Genomic DNA, 19,867 nt, shown 5'->3' with positions numbered 1-19,867 from the left:
ATCATATGAAAGATCTTGGACCAAGATTACATTTCCCATGTCCTACCTTTCAACAGCAAAAAAAGAAAAAAAAAAAATACTGCATTAATAAGCAAAGTCAAAAGCACGTGTCCTTATAGCCATCTAGTGAGTGTAGAGAAATTAGATTTCTCAGACTGTCTGGCTTTAGAAGACATCTGTGTTCACAGGGTATAAAACATCAACAGTCCACTGAGAAGCAACTTTCACCAGGAAATTTTTCCACAGGTCCCTAAAGGGCAATCTTATCTGAGTAAAATGGGGAGCAATGAGGCTCCAGGAGAAAACAGGCAAAGGAGACCCTCCCAAACTCCAAAATCTGGTAAGATTTCATTTGTCAGGTATTTCTTAAGGTCCTGAGAAAACACGTAAAATGTGCCAGAAACAACCTTCTGGCAGTGACAAAAAGTTCCAAACTTTGTTCCTGACTGAGATACAAGGTTACTCTGGGTGGAGGGACCGGCCCTCTCCTCTCTCTGGAGGAAATGCTCTCTCATCACCAGTTTCTGCTTCATCCTCTACCCAATGCAGTGAGCAATTCCAGCCCAGCAATGCCACCCATGGGTCTGCACAGCCAACACAACAAAACACAATGCAACTGTGTTCCAAGAATTACCATAGAGAAAGCAGTGATCATATATTTTTAATAACAGTACCTTCAAAAAGTATACTGTAATTCAAAATGTGAATCAAAACCATAGTGTCAAAGTTGCTGTGGAGGGCAATTAGCATGGAGCTGCCTCAAAGCTTCAATGTGAGTGCACAGTGTGCTCCTTAGGATCAAAGGAGGTTTCCTTCAGCGCAGACAGAGCAGAAAGCAGCCCAGAAGTCCCTTCCAAGCCACCACTCAGACTGAGAAACATGTGCAGAACAAGGGAGTCTCAGTTATGAAAAGCCTTTAATGAAATGTTTTACAACCATGCTACTTCATGGCTAAGCAAGTATGAGTTACATCAACCTCCTTTCACCCACTGAGACTTCATCTACGTGTAATTCAATTTCATAAATGAACACAACAGAATATAGAAGACTTTTAAGGCAGATAAAATGAATTCTGATTTCATTAGGGTAACTCAGCAACTCATAGATCACCACCTGAATTTCAGAGCACAAATGTGGCTCCACTGTGTACAATGGGGAAGTCTATGTACACTCCCTATGCATCAGGAAAACCTTAAATGTCATCTCCAAACCTTGGGCAAATCTGCTCTATTTCTGAGTGCCAGTCACAGCTGGGCCATAGCTGTCTATACAGTGGGCCGGGCCAAAAGCCTGGACTCAGGTGTGTTCATACCATAGGTAAGTTTGTATCTCAGCCATAACAAAGCTTTGGACTGTACTCCAAATTAATCCTTAAAGAACAACGGGTAAAGAACAACTAACCCTGTGGGAAGGATTCTCTTTAGGGATATTTTCCTCAGCCTCAGAAGTGAAAAAAGCATCAACAGTAACAATAACATCAACAATAACAATAATCCTCCGTCCCCTGCCATTAAGTGCTAAATCACTGAATTCCTGTGGTTTTTCCTTGTCCTCTATTCCTATTTCATCTCACCATGATGGGCCAGTTACTCAGAAAGGCTGAGCACATGTGTCCAACTGTACTGGAGCTGCTGTAACTTCATTGCCCCATAGCCATTTGCCTTATCTATGCAGAACTGTCCTCTGCCTGTGGTCTCAACCCGAAGTACAATAAAAAGTAACGTGCTTTGCCTGCCAGATGATCTGCCTGTGGTCTGTGAGTTATTCTGGTAGTCTGCCCAAGGAAGGCATTCCAGCTGAGGAGAAAACTCCGTGCCTCAGTGAGAGGATGTGACTGAGCTGGGACAGTGAGTGAGGTTATCTCGGGACAGGCAGCAGAACAAAAAACAGATTGCGTCAGCATGGGAAATGATTGGGCAGGAGTGGAGGGTGTGTAGGGGCAGGCTCCCAGGCAGAGGAAAGCTCAGAATAAACAGGGAGAAAGTGGCCGGCCAGGGGAGCTGAATAAAGGCCTGGGAAACAGAAAGAACTGGGCCACGCTAATGAGGCCACTGGCACTTCCCAGCAGGCAGAAAGCTGGGGAAGAGGGTGGAGGGAAAGGGAAGGAAAAGCAGACGTGGAAAACTGGGGAAGAGTTGCAAAGAGAGCTTGAGAGAGAAATTCACCTGAAACCTCAATCTGAAGGAGATAAACAGTACAGGTGGTCGGGTATTTGATGGGAGGTTTTCTTGAGACAAAACTGAATTAATGCAAAATCTACTACGGGTGTAACCGAAGCACCAAGGAATACCTGAGGTGGGTGAGGTGTGGCAGAAACAGAGGCTGCCCTTGCCCCAAGGAGCTTACAAATTACATCTGGGTGGGACACAGCAGATGGCTGCAACCAGAGGAGGAGATGGAGAGGCACTATTGGGATGCTGTCAGGCTCAACTCTGCTCCTCCAGCTTTGGAAGCACCAGAGGAGTGGAGGCAGTTTTAAAAGAGGGTGTGCTGGGAAAAGAATAATGTGGTATTGCAGCCTAAGTTTATGGGATGAGAGCAAAAGGGCTAATAGGAGTGGAAATATAACAGGGTTTCTTTGAAAATTTATCAGGGGAAAATTTTAGCACTGGAGAGAGCTGGGAGTAACCATTTCAAGAATAGAGAAGACAGAATAGAGGGTGAAGGAAGACACCAGGAATGATATTGAAGAGAAGCAGTCTACAACCCAGGGAACAGAAGAAGCAAAGCTTGCCAGAAAACTAGTAAGCAGGAGGGAAGTACTGTGCTTAAATTTTCAATGAAATACTGATGCATCTTTTTTTCGACAGAAAGTGACCTTTGACAAAGCCTTTAAAAAGTCAGTGCTACTCTGAAAATATCTAGAAGAAAAAAATTATTTCAAAAGCTCCAGTGAATGCTTGCTGCAAAAATGACAGTGCCTAATGCTGCTCACAGGAGGCAGAATTGAGAATTAGATTTGAATTTCACTCTTACCTCCTAAGTTTAAGCTAGCACTTTACTGTCTCAACATCCCATCTGTAAAAGGGGCATAAAATCAGCCATCTGTGTGACAGACATTAATGGTTTTAAATGCTCAGATGCTTGCAGCTGTAAAGGCTGTTGAAAGGGGTCTTCTAAATATGCAGTGGTGCACACATCCTTCTGATTTCATTTAGCTCCTTCTTCCTCTTGAAGAGACACCTGCAGGACTTATTTGTAATAAGCTGTCATTTAAATTTCTACCCAAGTGAAACAGGAGACTCTCACTGACTTAAAATACACGAGAGTTAAGTCCCTACTAACTTAGGTAAATGCAGCTTACAGATTGCAGTAATTTATAAGGGCTGTATGAACAGGATAACCTTTTCATGCTATACACAAGACAGATGTCAGCAGAGAGAGCTTCAGGTTTTGGTGGGAGTTTTGCTAAAATCTTGTGGTAATAAATTCATCCTACTTTATAATCACACACAAAGAAATCTTGGTGAAGTCCATGTGTCTTCATCACTGCGATCTATGCTTTGGCTTTTAATTTGTTTTATGAACAAGTCATAATTTTAATACTAAGTAGTTCTTATCCCTACACTTATTTTTAACATTTAAACTCTTACAGTTTAAATAGTCAGTGACTTTCAGCCACTTAATTCCTTCCCTACTATCAGACATACAGTGGATGTTTAGTTAGAAGGCTGAGGCTTTTTTGTCAGTGTAGACACTGTAATTTTGAATAATCAATCAACTTTGTAAGACTACTCGACTTTTTTCCTTTTGATGAACTCTGTATGAAAGCAAGTATATATATATATATATATATGCATGCATACACACACCAATTTCTCAATTGACCTGGTCTGTATAAAGTGCTTGGAAATTTTTGGCTAGCTTGTGCCATAGAAATGCAATTTGTTATCCCCTTGTATGTTTTCAAGCCTTGAGGTTTCAATTGGGAAATGAATTTAAGAAATCTACAGATAAATCTTTTGCATAATTATCCTTTAACCATAATTTCATGCACGTACTTACAAAGCCATATTTGATTTCAGCACTGCATTTAAACCCACACTTTGAGAAGTAAATAGCATTGCAGGGACTGCCACCCAGCGGTAAAGCAAGGATTGAACACCTGACTAAAGCTCCAGATGTGTAAAATCAAAAAGGTATTACTGAGAGCAATAATTTTTTTAGTAATAATTTTGTTAGTTAGCTTCAGGTATTATTTACAATGCTTAAGTAAAACACATTTTCCAAATATATCTGCACAGAGGCAATACTTTAAGCTGATCATCCAAAGTAGGTAAAGTGAGGCTTGTTTAGCCACAGTTCAGCAAACAAGCTGTGGTTAACAAGACTCTTGAACACATCTGAAATATTAAAAGCCTGATTTTCTTCTTTTCACTGATCTGTCTCCATTGGCTTCAGTGAAATAGAGCCTGGGTTCATCCAGGTATGAGATGGGTTAAAAAATTACTCAAGGTCACTATGTGCTTCTATTGCCTTGTAAGACATTAAGAGGAGAAAAGCTTCCTCATACATCTAAAATTATTAAACTATGAAACAAAATGATTTAATTTTTTAATATTTTTTTTAAGTAGCAGTGGTTTTAAGCATCGTGTGCCTTGTGGACCTTTAAAAAAGTTTGGACAGAACATTCCATTTCTCTGGTTTTATGAGCTTTCGTATTTATTGCCTTGTCTACTGTGTATATGAATCCCAGAATTTGTGACAGATTTTTCTTAGTTTGTTCCATTGTGTACAGACCATATGTTGTCTGTGCTCATAAAACACTCTGTAATTGTATGTGCAGGGGAAAAAAAAAAGAAACTTAAGAACTTTCAGGTTATCCCTGCAGAGGTGTTTTTAAATCCAGCTCCAGGAAACAACTGCCTCCTTTTTCTTAAGAGTTCCAATGGAATTTTGGCAGGATTCTCAGATGTATTTGGCAGTTAACATCTATTGATTTCAACAAAAATTATGTACCTGAATTCCGTAAGGATTTTGGTTTGACTGCTGCTGATGGAGGTTTTGGATACAGGAGTGCCTTCATTAGTCTCCCCAGTGTAATGCCTGGGGATGCAGTAGGATTTTTATTGTGTTCAGGATGAGTCATTCAGGCAGCAGCACAACAGATGGTGTGGAGTGCAGAACAATAAAGACAAAGATATGAAACAGCTAAGAGAAAAGTGGAACAGTCAAAGGGACAACCAGAGGATGAGAGAGGCTGAAAGGATGAGAGAAGCCAGGAAGTTAAGCTTTGCCATGTATGTCAGGAGCTAATGAAGTGTGGAGTCAGTGCAGGGTGAAGTAGCTCAGACAGTGGTCAGTAGGGAAAATGAGCAGACCTGTGGTCAGAGCAGAAAGAACAGATAGGAAGGCCAAAAGAAGCAAGGCAAGTGGCAAGTGGCTGGTGGGGCTAAGTGATGGATTTTGGTGTGATAAAAAGAGAAGGTACCAGAGGGAGAGGCCTATGGAAGTGCATGAGCTGAGGAGACTGATAAATAATACCCTGTGAAAGCAGAAATGCAGCAGCATTTAGAAAGAGGGCAATGAAAACCAGCAGCAGTGTCCTGAGTCTCAGAAGTCTGGAATGACAGCAAAGAATCACAGGATGGCAGCTGCTGAAAGACAATGGTGTAAACCCTCCCAAACCAGCTCAGGGCAGCAAAAGGAGATGAAACACAGGAGTTAAGAGCTGGTGTCATCAACCACCAGCTGTAGCAGGGAGATGCAAACAGGCTTGGGTAAAGCACGAAAAAAATTAAAAGCATGAAAAAGATTAAATTCCACAGGTCAGTGAAATACAGCTTGCTAAAAGAGGGATCTGGAGGAGCCCAGGTGAATTGGTGTCTTACTGCTCCTCCAGCCCAGAGAAAGGAGAATTGCAGAAAAAGCTCCATCAGCAAAATAGTTCCCAGAAACATCGGGCTCCCTCCCTCCCTCCTCCAAAAGGATGCTTTTCCAGTACAGCTGCTCCTCTGACAGCTGCCTAATTCTAGCACATTTTAGCTGTAAGACTAACATGGAAATTAGGAAAGATTTGTCCGTACATTGCTATTTTCCTTACTCCAATAGGTAATTTATTTTCTGTCCTGCAAGTAAGTTAATGGAGTTACTTTCTCCTCATCCCAAAGCAGGGCCAGACATATTTGTAGGTTTTAACAGGCATTTGCCTAGCTGCACACAAAAGCTGCACACAGCAGAAATTTCATCATTGCCATAGACCATTTAGTCCTATGGTAAACTATTTTAACCTAAATATTTTCTAGTATTAGCCCAACTATTCCTTGCTGCAATTGAAGCTCCATCTACCACTAAAGCAGAAACTCAATTACTCCTTTCCTTTTCACAATTTTTATGCCTCATCATACTCCACAGTCAAAAGTTTTGCAAACATCTCAGTGTGTTGCTGTATTGCTGCACAAAAGCAAAACACTTCAGCTTGTGGTGCAGCAGAACCCAAGGACTTATTTTGAAGAATACTGCATTTCATTAGTTATTTGTTTCAGTAGCACTGGTGTTTTTACACTTGATCCTACACAGAATGAACTGGTTATTTTTTTATAGCACTCTTCTTCACTTGTGAAAGATCACTATGCATCCTAATTCTGCCCTCCCAGTAGTCTCAGAGTTTTATGATTTCTGCTCCTTGGTCGTTGGATGCTGAACAAAATAGCAGCAGGTCAGACCTTTAAAAAAAAAAAAAAAAGCCTTCCCCTCATCAACTAATCAGTAAACACTCTGAAAATGTTTTTCAAAACACAGTTGTTTCTGTTAAGCCAAGTTTCCATAACATGCAAGAGAGTGTCAAAACCTGCATCCTAAATACCTGCTTATCTTCTACCCAGCGTACCTGCAGATTCCGGAGAGAACTCCGCGCCGCACACCCCGAGCCGGGACAGCCCCGAGCCTTGCGGGGTTTCGGGGAAAGCGATGCCGGGAACCCCGTCATCGAACCTCCCGAGGATCACGGGGCAGGACTCCGGGTCACTGCCCGACGATGGGGCTCAGCGCGGGCAGCGATTTAGCGCAGGGGAGCCAGCAGCGCCAGGCGGGGCTGGTGCTGCCGGGACCCCGGAAAAGGCGCCTCACCGCGACCCGCCCCCCAGGAGTTCTCCTCTGGATTTTGAGGAATGCCTATGGAATCCCTTCTGGAAGAGCCTGGACATGTACGTGAAGTGGCCGGTAGCCTCTGATGAGATGAGGGACCGAGCCGCCTTCCCCCACGGTGTGTCCGCCACGTGGGACGGAGGCGGCGGCCGCCATTTCGAGAGCCCCGGCCCCGGTGAGGGCTCTGGGATCGATCACCGGGATTCCCGAGCTGGGTCAGGGAGAAATGGAGAGAACAATTCTCTCCAAGTTCTGAGAAAGCGAAGGGAATTCCCCATTTTTGCAACTCTCAGGAACAACCTGAAAGTTAATGCTCTTTCATTTCATGAAACCCAGATTTCACTAACGTAAGAGCAAAAGTTTTTATGCTTTTTAAGCTGCGTAATAAGCAGAAAAAATTAGATATACGTGATTCTTCTTCTTAAATTGCTGCTGTCAGATGAGTGTAGGTCCTAAACTACAAACTAAGCCAAGTCCTCTAAGCTTAATCACTGTACTTTGCATTCCTGCAAGAAAACCTTCTGGAGTGTAAAAGAACAGAATTATAGCTAACTTCCCCCTGCTCCTCCCTTCTATCCCCCCACCGTTTCTGGGTTTGGTGTTTTTCTTTTTTTTTTTCCCCTCCCCCCCCCCCTTTTTTTTCCTTTTTTTTTTTTTAATTTTTTTTTTTTTTCCCCATTTTTTCTTTTTTTCTTTTTTCCACTTTTTTTCTTTCTTTTTTCTTTTTTTTTTTTTTGGTTTTGTGGGTTTGGTTTTTCTTTTTATTGGCTGGTTTGGTGGTTCTTGAGTTGATTTTTTTTTTTTTTTTTGGTCACTTTTAATACTCAAAGTAGGGCTGAGATCAAGGTCCTACATTTGATTATTCAGACATCTTGTTTCTTGGTATTTTCCCTTCTCTACCATGAGACTTGGAGCCAGAGGACAGAAAGTCACCAAATGAAGTCATAAAAACACTAGAGAGCTCCAACTGGAAGATCAAAGAAATAGAGAGCAGAAGAGAAAGGAGGTTCTAAAGCCTACAATAGGACATAGAAATCTCCCCTTCTGGTAACCAGAGAAATCACTCCTGGTACCTAAGCTTACATTCAAGCAGTAAAATAACTACATTTCAACAGAAATTCTCTTTTCCTACTTCCAAGGCATCATAGTGCAGATTTCTCCTTTTGACCTTGCTGCCTTTGGCTGGAAGGACATTCAAATCACCCTAGGAAGGGGTTTCTGTCTTCAGAATTTAAAATTTTTCTCATTGCTCTATCAGAGATCCTCACTTAGAGACTGATGCATCTTTTCTGGTATACTTGAAGTTATTTTTAGTCACCTCAAGTTCTACTTTTTGATAAATGGCCCAAGATAAAAAAAAAGAAAGCTTAAAACCAGAAAGCTTTCCAAAATTACAGGGATATGCCGTATCTGTGAGAGACATTTTTTTCAAAAGGAGAAAAAAAATCTAACAGCTGGCAGCCACCACTATCAATTCAATATTCTATTTAATCAGATTCATGCCCCTAGCTCCAGGACTGAGACAGTGGCACATGCTCATTTCTGCCACTGAAAAAACCTTGTCAGACTTTTCTTACATGTGCAGCCGTCTGCCAAGTTGTATGCACAGAAAAACTACTGAAAAAACATTCAGCTGCTCATGTTCAAATGTGTCAAACACAACCAACCTGAAATCTGGCTGCAGCTGTCAAAGATAGCAAGAAACACTCCAACAAATCTATAAGAAACAAAAGCAGGACTAAGGAGAATCTCTCCCTTACTGGATGCTGTCCTGTCCCAGTCCCAGAGGCCCCATGGGCTTGGAGAGTTTGATTTTTTTTTTTGTTTGTTTGTTTGTTTGTTTGTTTCAGTAGAAGGGGAGTTTTTGATTTTTTTTTCAGTAGGAGAAGGAACAACAAACACCCTCAAAAGGTTTCAATAAATAGAACTTTACTCAGAACCCCAGCCTCAAAACTGGCAAAAAGGTGCTGAATGATGATCTTAAAACATTTCCTTCTGATTAACTGTTAGCAATGAACAGAGGAATTAGCAGAAACTTCCTGATATAAACCTAACTGTGGTGTTACCCCTGTGAACCCCAGGACAAGATAGAGAGAAAAAAGGAGAAAGTGTGTGTGAAGGAGTGCATCAGAGAGGGGGAAAGGAAAGATACCACCGCCCTAGCATCCTGCACTGGTTGGTGCTCTTTTTATCCTCCAGGTCTTTTCTAGTTGTAATCACCAGATGGTGGGCACAAAGCACAGGGCATTTTGCTTGGCCTTTCTATGTTTTTACCACCATTCCTCCAAGCCAGGGGTGGAGCCTGTGCAGTACATCGGGTCAGGGGGCTTTTGCAGGTATTAGAGCCCTTCCTTATAGGGGCGATGCAGCTGCCCTGAATGTGACCTTTCCAGTGTCACACACACAGAAGATGGTTTGTCTTCACCTGTCACCAAAGTCCCCCCTAAGAGGGAAGATTTTACACTAGTGCCTGTATGATAAGCAGGCAGATTTTACTTGCCCCAAGAAACAGAGGCAAAGCCCCACCCCTTTTCCAGAAATTCCTGCCACAGCATGTGAGGCACAACCTCATGAAATGCTGGTTACTGGGATTCCACTCTAGATCTTGAAGGAAGGTCAGTCTATGAAGAAGACTTTGAGGCTGTTTTTAAAGATACTTGCAGAATTTTTTCAAGTACAATAATGCTTAATGATATTTGGAATGTTGTTATAACTGCCAGGAGGTGCGAGATCTGGTGGTATTTTCAGTAGTTGTTGCTTATTTGATGAGTATGTCCATCTCCATTACATGAAATAAAAATAATTGCTAACCTTGTGGAGAAAGCAGTATGAATTTTAGAGAGTGTCATGGTTTTAGACAGTGACAGATGCTGGTATTCCCCACTACCCTCCCTGAATAGATGAAGAAGGGAGTAAGATAGACTTAAGGATTGGAAGAAAAGAAAAACACTTGGGGAGGTTTAATGAGGTAGTAAGAACAGATTGCAAATGTAGTAACAAATACCCAAGTATGGAGTTTTCTCTCCTCAGGTGGTCATTACTGCCAAACCAGAACAGTCCAACACTGGACTGGGCATTAGATGGGGCTGCCCAAGCCCAGGGTCTCAGTGACAGTTCACAACAGTCTTAGAGCAACCAAGCTACCACCTTGGCAAGACAGAAGACAACTTGTCTTGCTGAATGATGTCTGCAGGAAAAAAAAGGCTTCAGGAGGAGCAGCCCACTGCAGACAGCCCAGAACCAGCTAGCACACCAGCCAGAGAAACCACAAGAGGGTTCTTTTGGGAGCCATTTCATACCGAGTACCATGGTACTGTGATTACCCCATTTGGGCCACCTGAGCCCTCCTCCCCCATAAGCTCAGCTGCTTTATCACTGCCACATCAACAGGCTGGCAGCATCTACTGGTCTCCCAGGCAGGTTTTTTTTTTTTTCTAACCTAGTCCTCACAAACCAGGACACAAGAGTTACCATAATGTGAATTTGAATTCTGACCTCGGGTGCCAGTAACACATAAAGTAATCATCGTGCTAAGCTTGTGCCTGCTTTGGGCTATTCCATGCAAGAGTATTTGCTTTGTTTTGCAATATAGCCACACCTTTTATCATCTATTAAAGGTCTGTGTCAGAATCAACAATAATCTTAGTAAGAACACAGCATATTTTGCTTTATTTCATCTCAAGTACCTTAAACTCGAGTCCCAAATTACTCATTACCAGAATTCCACCACTATGAACTGATCTCTCATTAGTGGTAGAAATAGAAGCAAAACATGCAGAGCACCATGAGATGAACACGAAGGTTTTTTTATGGTCAGTCAGATGTCACCTGACCCAAAGAACACCTTGCAATGCAAACCTTCCCTTCACAGCTATCACTGCAATGCCCAAAGGTTCCATATTTGGAAATATGAGAAAGTAACATCACTACTTGAGAAAGAACAGTACATAAAAGATGCCTCTGCTCATCTTTGCTGACTCTAGAGAAGGACTCTTACACTTCCTACACAGGGGACAAAAATGACAAAGTCCCTTCTCAAGGGTCTTCACAAGTTGTGATTAGTAATGAAGTGGTACCAGATGCACACGAATGTATAGGAACCGTAAGTTTTCCAGGGGAAGGTACACAGCACAAATTCTTCCCCACATAGCAAGTTCCAGGCATCATCACTCTGTAGGAACAGGTTTCCATGCAGGTGAAGTCCTGTCTCACAGATTATCTTGCCTCAGTAGGTAAATACCCACCACCACTGGCTCAGGTACATGTGAACTGAGTCAAGGTATTAGGCACACCCAAGTGGATATCCAGTTGTTGACTGGGCACAGAGAAAACATGTTTTCTGTATTTCATTAGGTTTCTTGTGAGATATTTTCTGGAAAAAAAACCTGGTTGAGTAGTTGTTGAGTGTAACCATGCTTATCTGTTGTTGGATATCGATAAAAATTGTTAAACCATGTTAAAAGATAGTTTGAGGACATGATTTGCCAATGCCTCAATGCCTCAGGTCTTATACAGGAATGACTTCTTTGAAAACCAGAAGCATACGTTGCACCACCATTTAAAACCCCATTTTGTTCTGCTTTTCATTGGTGCTGCATAAAATCAGGAAAAGAGCCTTTTCTTTTAAGCTTTATTTTCCAGTTCTGCCTTTAAAAAAGCCAACACCAGGAACTCTGCTCTCACCCCAGACAGTCCTTGGCAGACCCACTCTGACCCCAAGCATCCCTGGGCACCCCCAATAGCATCACAGCCTCACCACCCCCGTGTCAGGAGCCAGCTGGCCTGGAACAAGACACTGGCACCAGTGGGACAGTCACAGCTGTCCCCAGACCATGGCAACTTAAGGGCCAGTGGCCCTAAACCCCCCCAAGCTGGGCACTGGGCCCTGTGGTTCAGCCAGGCCTCTCCCCAGCATGACAAGGTGGGGCTGCTGGGACATCAGCAGGAGCAGGTGGGGTGGGCAGGAGGCTACAGCTGGGACAGGTATTCAGGGAGGACCCCCTGGGGCTGCAAGGGATGGCAAGGTGGGCAGCCCCATGGGGTGCCAGGTTTTCCCCCACCTGTGTGCCCCCTGGCTAAACCCAAGCTGTCCCCAAGGCAGAGAGACACCCAGGACACCGGCTGCCTGCAAGGGACAGGTCCTTGCCCAGCCAGCTAGGGACAGCCCTGATGGGGACACCGAGGGGCTAATCCCTGCCCCTTGTCCCCCAGGCACTGCCACTGCCCCATGGCCACCTCTCCAGGGCACCAGAGCTCCTCCTGCACTGCTACCCGAAGGGGATGGAGGCAGCACCTTGACAGGAGAGTGGGACTGGGGGACCCCAGTTGGACACCCCCCCCCCACCACACTGTGGTGTTTCTTTCATCTCTGTTTTAGGAGACTGCCTGCACAGAGAATGCATTGAGAAATGAGGTCTGATTTAACTCCAGGAAGTAATGGCAAAGGAGCAGGCTCTGCTAGATGTAAGCAAGCAAATCAGACATCTAAACATGAGATAGAAAAAACTTGGGGAGTTTATATATAGTCTTCCATCACTGCAAGACATTCAGAGTGCTAGAATATTCTAGCTGTGCACCAGCATCACCTCCTACTCAGAACCATTGCCTAGTGGAGGCCCTTCAGTTCACAAGCAACAAGTACTAGTTAAGTGATTATGTAAGCATTGATTTCATGGATAATCTGACAGGAACCATTCAAGTCCAAGGATTCAGCAAAAATACTTAAATATATGTCAGCGAGGTTAATTTTTGGAGTTTAATTTACCACAGTTTTTAAGTCTCTGAATCCTGGCTGGTGAGGTTACACGTTTCAAAGTCATCTCACTTTTGATCAGTGAACTCGTTTTTGTTATGTACAGTGTCAGGAAACCAGTCTAAGGAAAGAGAAAGAAAGAGAAATAAGAGAAAGAATGAAGCAACTAAGGAGAAAGAATAAGAGAAATAATTTCTTCACTCTGCCAATTCAGTTGCAGAGCGTGTCTATCTCCTTTTGGAGATGGACTTTCTGGTGCGGTTTCCTGTGTTCAGAACCTCAAGAATCTTTTCTCTCCCAAATACACAGCGCTCATAAGTGTTGTGTGGAAAAAAGAATGCAAGGCACTGAAGGCATTGCTCTCTTTTTTTAGTATTTTTCAATTTTTTTTTTTAATAGTTTTCAGGATAATCAAGCGAAAAGGATTTTTTTTATATTCTGAGAGGGAAAGCAATAGTAAGGAGCTGTGAGTAGACATCCTTGAAACAGTATTGTAGTAAGAATATTATCTGTCTCATTTGAGGAAAATTCTGTACATGTTCTGATTTTAATACTGATAAAGCTACACAGAGATCTGCTTCACCAGTCTGTGTTTTACCGTAAATACTATTTTTTTTTCCCTCTGAAGAATGAAGGCTCAGGAGCGTGTTTAGCCTGAAACATGAAGGCTGTGATGTTTTATATAAACTGCCTCATTTGGACATGAGGCAGCTGAATTGTTTTTTCAGTAGCTTTGCTGTGCGTACAATTTGGCAGACAGCTGCCTATGTAAGAGAAGTCTGAGAGAGAGTATTTCAGAGAGCAGAAATGAGTATGTGCCACCCTCTTGTCACGCAGCAGCACGGTCAGCTAAGAGGTATTTGAAATGTGGGCTCTCAAATTGACTTTGAGATTAGAACTTTTTGTCGAAGTAAAATAATATTGTCTGACTAGTTCTACTACACTTACATTGCCTCAGGGTACTTTTTCCTGACTCTTAGCTTTTGTTGCCTCAGGTGACAAATCTGGACAGCCAAGCTTGAAGAGAGCAGAGATAGCATGTGTTCTCTTTCATCTGTTTGCAAAATAAAGGCTTGAAAAAACAGCTTAGGAAAGGAAAGGCGATGTTGTCTCGTATGACCGACTAGTTTAACTTTATGGTGACCTGGATCAAAATGGTGCCGTCATCATACTTCGGTATCGCCCTGTGCAATTCGATTGAGCCTTAATATGAAAAACTTCTAATATTCAGGCTACGCCAGAAAGCTGCAAAACAGGCTATTGCTTCCCTAGAACTGAAAAAGCAAAGCGAATTGTCCTATTTTTCTTCCACAACCTTGACGTAGCACAGGAGCGGACCCGCGGGAACATGGCGGCTCCCCTCACAAACGCCACTGCGGAGATCACAAAATGGCGGACGCCCTCAGCCTCGCGCCCTTATATTGCCGCCCTGGGCGGCAGCTGCGCCGCGGATGTAGAGGGCCGTGTGCAGCGCCGGGTGTAGGGCCGTGTGCAGAGCAGCACGCGCCGCGCCCAGCGGCGGGAAAGGGGAGGCGGGAAAAGGGGAGGTGGGAAAAGAGGAGGCGGGACCCCTGTTTACCAGACAAGTTACCCAACCAATGGGGTGCCCGGAGCTGGGGGAGAGGCTTCGGAACCACGACCAACGGGTCACCGCCTGTCAGGTCCGAGCAGGCTATAACACAGAGCCGCGGGAAGGGCGTGTCCGTTTTCCAGGGATTGTTTGGGGATGAGGTGACAAAGAGTCCTCCTGGGGCTGGTACGAAATGCCCTTAACTTGCTTCAGGAGTTGAACGCTTCTCCTGGCTCTGATCTGCGTTCCGTGGGGTGAGTGGTTCCGTTTGTTGGGTCTCTGGAGTTGGAGGTTTTTTGGCTTTTGTTGCCCCAGTCCTGTCTCTGCATCCTTCTAAAAGAACACTTGGAGAGGGCTGTCAGGCATTGGAAGGGCCCAGGACAGTGGTAGAGTCACAGTCCCTGGCGGCATTTGAAAGGCGTTTGGACCTGGTTCTTACGGAGATGGTTTCGGAGCTGCTCATGGTGTGGGTCACAGGTTGGACCGGATGATCCTGGAGGTGTCTCCCAACCTAAATATTGTGATTCTGGGAATAGCCGCGTTGTGTGGTGCTGTATCCCCCCCGAGCTGGCATCCCAACTTGGGTTTGTTTTGGTCCATCGAAATTTTGGGTCATTTTGATGCGGGAGCCTCCGGGCTGGTGGTTCTGGTGGCTCGCTCCCCGGTGGGTCTGGGGCTGCGGCGGTTCCGAGGGGGGAGGAAGGACGCGGGTATCGAGGCGGAGGGCGGTTCCGATGGGCAGGTGACCTGTTGATAACTTCCCGAGAGTCTTGTTGGGCCGGGAGTGCGGTCCCTAAGGTTCGGGGGCAGGCTGGTACCTTCCCGGGGAGCTTGCTGAAGGGACGCGGCATCCCGGCGGGATACGGGAGCGGGCGGCGGGGCTGACGGTGGATCTGAAGTGTTTTCCCTATGGCACCCTCGAAGGGCCGTGGATCCCGTTGGGAAATCCCTTGGGATCCGCGGGTCCCGTGCCTGGCAGCCGGACCCCGCGCTGCCTCTCGGTTTCCATGGTTACCGGCCCGAGGTCCGTCGCCGGGAAGGGTCCCGGCGGTTCCCCCTGTGAGCGTCGGGAGGTTCGGTTCGCTCTGGAGAGTGTGTGGGGGTTGTAGTGAATGCTTGAAGCTCTTCAAACATTCAGGGAGGTTAAGGGAAAGAATGTGTCACCATTTTTGGATCTTTTGCAGGAGAACGGTGATGTGACCCCAGCGCTGGTTCCAGGAAAGCTGAAATGATCCTGGGAGGAGGAGGGGGTGTCCCTGCTGCCCCTGTCTGCCCACTGCACACCAGAGCTGCTCTCTCCACGGGTGTATGTGGAGAGCCCATGAAACTGCCAGGAGGAAGCTTGGGTGCCATCTAGAGAAGGAACCCAGAGCAGCCAGGGGACACAGCCACCCGAACCAGAGGAGCCACCTGCAGCGTGGGACACAGAATCCTCGCTGCTGAGCTGAGCCCAGAACTGCCCATCAGTGGAGACACAGTGTCCCTGGGATCTCCAGAATTCCTGCTCCAGTCCCAGGCATCTCTCAGCATCCTCTTCGTCTCTCTCAGGAACTGTGCCTTTCCTCTGCAACCACTCCCAAACCTGGAGGGTGAAAAAGAAAGGAGCAATAAAGAGCAGCCAGCAGCAGGGTGTACTTTCAGGGTCCAGTGTCCTCTAGGCTGTGTTCAGGCAAAGGCTTAGGACACAAGAGGGCCAGGAAGAGCAGGACCCCATTGACTGCAGAGAGAATGCAGCCAGTCCCGGGTTCTCCCCCACTTCTGTCATGTCATGGAGCACATCCCAAAACCACGGGACACCTGGGTTGTGGGAGACCATGTTGGAGGGCAAGGACAAAGCCCTCAGGGAGAGGCCTCTTCTCTAGCTCTGGCTTTGATGTGGGCAATAGCTTGGTGCCCATTACCCAGGTGGGAGAAAGGCACACAGGAGTGCTATGGATGAGCTTCGGCTGGGACAGGAACATCCTGGGATGTGATAATCCTCCTGGATGGTGTGGAGCTCAACACTCACAAGGATGTTCTCTCTGTGCCTGTGGTCAGCACTTGAGGTCACCGCCTCACATGAGGAGGTGGCTGTAAGCAGCATTTCTGCATCTGTTTCCTGCTTCTTCGGTGTAGCTCCAGCACTTACCTGAGAGCTGAACCTTTCTCCAGCATTTCTCCACAGTTCCGGTACCTGCCTGGACACAAAAGAACAAAGCAGTATTTCTCCATCTGTCACACACCCTGAGCATAGCTCCAAGGCTTATCTGGGAGCTGGATTTTTTTCCCCAGCATTTCTCCACAGTCCTGGTACCTGCCTGGACACCGAAACTCTGGCAGTGGTGTCCTCCAGACCCTTGGATGCAGTGCAGGGCTGGGAGCCTGGCCAGCCTGGTTTATCTGCCACTGAGTGGGAGGTTTTCCCTTCCCCACCCAGCCTTATTCTGTGGTGGTCTCACCTGGAATGAAGGTGGCTGACACTCCCTCTTTTGCTCCCTGTCTACTGTCAGAGGCCACGACTCCTGTGGAAAACACCCAGCTAGTAAAACCAGGAATAAATCCAGCTCTGCTTGGAGACTTCCTGGACACTGACAGATGATTGCTGCTGCCCTAAGCTGTGGTAAGTAACAACCTTCATGTTCATCTGTCCCTTCAAGGAGGGGATCAGGTGATACATCCCAAAGGCTGGAAAAGTGGGGAGGTTCTTTTTGGATCCCACAAGGACAAATTAAAGACAACACAGTAATGGGGTGCAATTAACACAACTTCCTTGAACACACACAGAACTGGTAGGCATTAAAACTGGAGTTGTTCACTTAATCCTGTAGACAGATAGAAAAGAGAAGGGAAGAAAGGGAAATTCCCCCACTCTGGGAAGTTTTAATTTAAGTCTCAGCACAACAGGATGCTGATACATATCATATAAATGATAACACTACCAGGGATGGACCAGGTGATCCTTGAGGGTCCCTTCCAACCTGACATTGTATGATTCTATTATCCTATGATTCTATGAAATAAAGATGTTAGAAGAGAGACAGAAGAGAAAAAAAGCTCAAAAAGGCCAATTATTTCTCATCCTCACTTGGTCTGGAAAATTCCTGCAAGTGGCCAACTCCCTTGTAGTTTGCACAAAGAATCAACAGTCTCCAGCTTTGTCTTTTCCCTTAGTTGTTTCTTCCCAAGCTTTATGGCCTCCCCTCTTACCACAGAACTGTCTCAAGATCTTCCTGACTTTTTTTGAGACAAAGCAGAACTGGTTCTGCCCATTACAGCAGGGAGTGCACAGAGTTTCAAGACCTCTCTGTGCCCTGTACTTAATGCCCACAGAGCAGGTGTTAGGGCTGTTTTCAGTCTTAATAATTTGGCTAAAAGTCTATTTCAACTCTGCACCTCTGGCATTCACAGGTTGGAGGATCTGATGGAATCAACCAGCTTTGGAGCAGGGAAGCATCCAGCCTGGTCACAGAGCCCACAGCGTGTTCAGCCTCCACCTTTGGCATGGAAGTGGTGGATGATTTGGTAAAAGTTGATGACTTTAATGAACTTTTGCTACTCCTTTCACCACTGTGTTACAATGAGAAGACCAAAGCCTGCTGTGGTGTTCAGGGCAGGGCCATAAACTGCAGTGCTCTGAGCTGCAGTGTGATGCCAGCTCTAATTAACATCTGCTTAACTATGCTGGCAGATGAAACTTAACCTAGAAACCTTTTCAGTCAGGTTCAGTTTTTCAAGCAGCCTGTATAAACAGCTCCACTTGCCTAATAAAGTCTTATGAGCACGAAAATGTATTCACTTACTCTGAAATCAAAAATAATTTTATTCTTAAACTTGGTGCTGTTTCCCTTAGCCAGAACTGGAGTGGGCTGCTGCCTGCTCAAGCCCAGCACTGCCATCTCTCACGTGAGGGTACAGGCAAAATGGGGCACAGCATTCACAAACCTTGATGTTTCTGCCAGCCATGAAGCAGCTCTCCTAAAATGAGACAGCCACCACCCCTCATGCCCTCTTACCAGCACCAAAGGGCTGCATCCTGCTGCCTTACTGCTGGAGGAGTGTGGGGGGCTGGCTTGGGGTGTTTATAACTTGCAGCAAAAGTGAAGAAAAAAGCCCCTTCAAGGAGAGGAGCCTGGTGTATTCCTTTATCTGGGATTTCTCCATCTGCAAAACAGGTTAAAAGTGCTCCCTTTGCCCATGGGGTGGGAGCAGCCAGGCCGAGGGAGGCTGAGGAAGGCAGGGCAGAACCTACTTTGAGGGTGAAACCTTAATTCTCTCTACAAATACCAGAAAAGAGGTTGGAGCCACGTAGGGCATCAGCCTCTTCTCCCAGGTAACAAGGGATGGGACAACAGGAAACCATCTCATGTGCCAGGGAAGGTTTAGGCTGGTTCCTAAGAAAACATTACTTACCAAAAGAATTGACAGGGGTGAGGTTTATGCTTAGACCCAACGATCTTGGTCTTTTCCAAACTAAACGTTCCTACCTTGCTGTTCCACAATTTGCAGAAGCCTGGAAAAGCATTGGACTGGAGGAGGGGGGAAGGAAACCAGAATGTTTGGTCTTGTTTTATCTAGAGGTATTTTTCAGCATAAGTGTAAGGTCACTTGGATTGTTAAAGGTTCATATACATCTAAATTAACTCAGGAAAGATGCAGAGATTATAGATCTCTCCTGACTCTTGGCAAGCCAAGTATCACTCAGAGCTCATACTTAAGCCTATAGAGGAGCCATAGATTCAGTGTTTTCTTCAGCCAGAGTGCCAGAAAAATCAAGACCTCTACCTCCTAGCCTGACTTTTTGTTCCACTTAAAAGTAACAATTGAAATGTGTGTTCCTCCAAGCTCTGCCTTCATGAGGTTGGTTCAGTTTGGTTTTTAATTTTCCACCCACAAGCCAGCAAACAGAGGGGGCTGTTCTCACTACTTAAAGGAAGTTTTTTCTGAGTCACTGAAATATTTCTGTCACTGTCCTAATCCCTACAGCAGAGGCCACCTGCTGGTACCTATGGAGAACAGCAGAGGTTTACAGGAAATCCCAGCCTTTCCTGAACTGAAATTGGGATTCCTGGAACACATAGCAAAACCTCTTCACAGAATCACACAGAATGTTAGGGGTTGGAAGGGACCTTGAGAGATCATCAGGGCCAACCCCCCTTCTTTGCAGCTTATTTGACAGTGGTCAACAGAAAATTTTCCTTGGGTGACCACGAAGATTCCAACCCAAATCTGAAACAAACCAATCCCATTGTGCATTCTGACACCTTCCTACCTAGCACAGTTTCTAATTTTCAGTGGTTTGTCTTCTGCTCTCCATGTTCTCCCTGTTGGTTTCTGCACTTTTTGGCAGAGGATCATAAAAAATCCAGTTCATAGCCTTCGGGGATCATTTAACCCTCTGTTCCAGACAGCAGCAGCATCTTAATCTCACTCTCCTAAACCCATCTTCTACCTTGCAGTTAAAGTCCACTTATTTTGTTTGA

The 19,867-nt window shown here is 45.3% G+C and overlaps 1 long non-coding RNA gene across 1 annotated transcript; it reads left to right on the top strand.

Moving 5' to 3' along the window:
* The first annotated feature begins 16,727 nt into the window (after window positions 1–16,727).
* On the top strand, window positions 16,728–18,174 carry LOC139795717 (uncharacterized). The gene is made up of 2 exons (XR_011725667.1): window positions 16,728–17,007; window positions 17,796–18,174. It is a non-coding gene; the product is annotated as an uncharacterized lncRNA (long non-coding RNA).
* The last annotated feature ends 1,693 nt before the right edge of the window (window positions 18,175–19,867 follow it).

The sequence above is a fragment of the Heliangelus exortis genome, chromosome 4 (assembly GCF_036169615.1).
Source record: "Heliangelus exortis chromosome 4, bHelExo1.hap1, whole genome shotgun sequence".
NCBI lineage: Eukaryota > Metazoa > Chordata > Aves > Apodiformes > Trochilidae > Heliangelus > Heliangelus exortis.
Note: the sequence above shows the minus strand (reverse complement) of the source record. Positions and strands in the feature narration are given on the sequence as shown.